Source organism: Odontomachus brunneus, unplaced genomic scaffold (assembly GCF_010583005.1).
Source record: "Odontomachus brunneus isolate Ranch 3 - 2012 unplaced genomic scaffold, Obru_v1 Obru_scaffold_174, whole genome shotgun sequence".
Lineage (NCBI taxonomy): Eukaryota > Metazoa > Arthropoda > Insecta > Hymenoptera > Formicidae > Odontomachus > Odontomachus brunneus.
In genome coordinates, this window is record NW_022639624.1 from 324,933 (window position 1) to 325,812 (window position 880).

The window sequence follows — 880 nt, forward strand, 5'->3', positions numbered from 1 at the left end:
CACGTCAAGAATTCTTGCGTGCCATATCTAAGTAAAAAGATATTCTTGACAAACAGCACTCGAAATCACTTCAACATACTTGTAAAAAGTTCCGAGTTCTCACCTTTTCCTTGGGCAATTCATACAAAGTCATAAAATAAGCGGTGAAATGAGACCTGTCTACGCGAGAAAACGTGTGGTCAAACAGCTGATCAAACGAGTGTAAATTATGCTTCTACGTATTGTATATCACGAAAAGCCGAGAACTCGGAATATTTTACAGGTTCCCACAATATGTCTAATGTCACAAAAGTCCACTAGAGTAAATAATATAACCACATTTCGCAAGAAAAAATTTGGCTGTCAAGAGCAGTATTATACTGCAGTATATGTCATTTTCTCACTCCATTGAGTTCATTGTTTTGCCGTATAATGGCGCTGCACGTCATATGTCGGTAATAGGTTTCTTTCTGTACTATATGTCGCGTGTGGCGTGAGTCAAACAAAGACGGACAATCTTTTCTTGTCTTACCACAGACAAGCTGACAGGCACGAGTTAGCGACAAACGCCACATTGACAATTTTTGCGTGCCATTTATAAATAAAAAGATATTTATTGCAAACAGCACTTGAAATCGCTTAAGTGCATTCAATAAAAGTTCCGAGTTCTCACTTTTTGCGTGGACAAACAATGCAAAGCCGTAAAATAAGGCTTTGCATTGTTTGCCCACGGAAAAAATTAGAACTCGGAACTTCTTACAAGTGTACTTTAGCGATTTCAAATCATGTTTGTTATAAATATTTTTTATTTTATAAATAGCACGCAACATTTGCCAATGTGCCATTCATATGTGACTTGGGTCTGTCATCGCCTAAGGCATGATGTACGATACATATTATA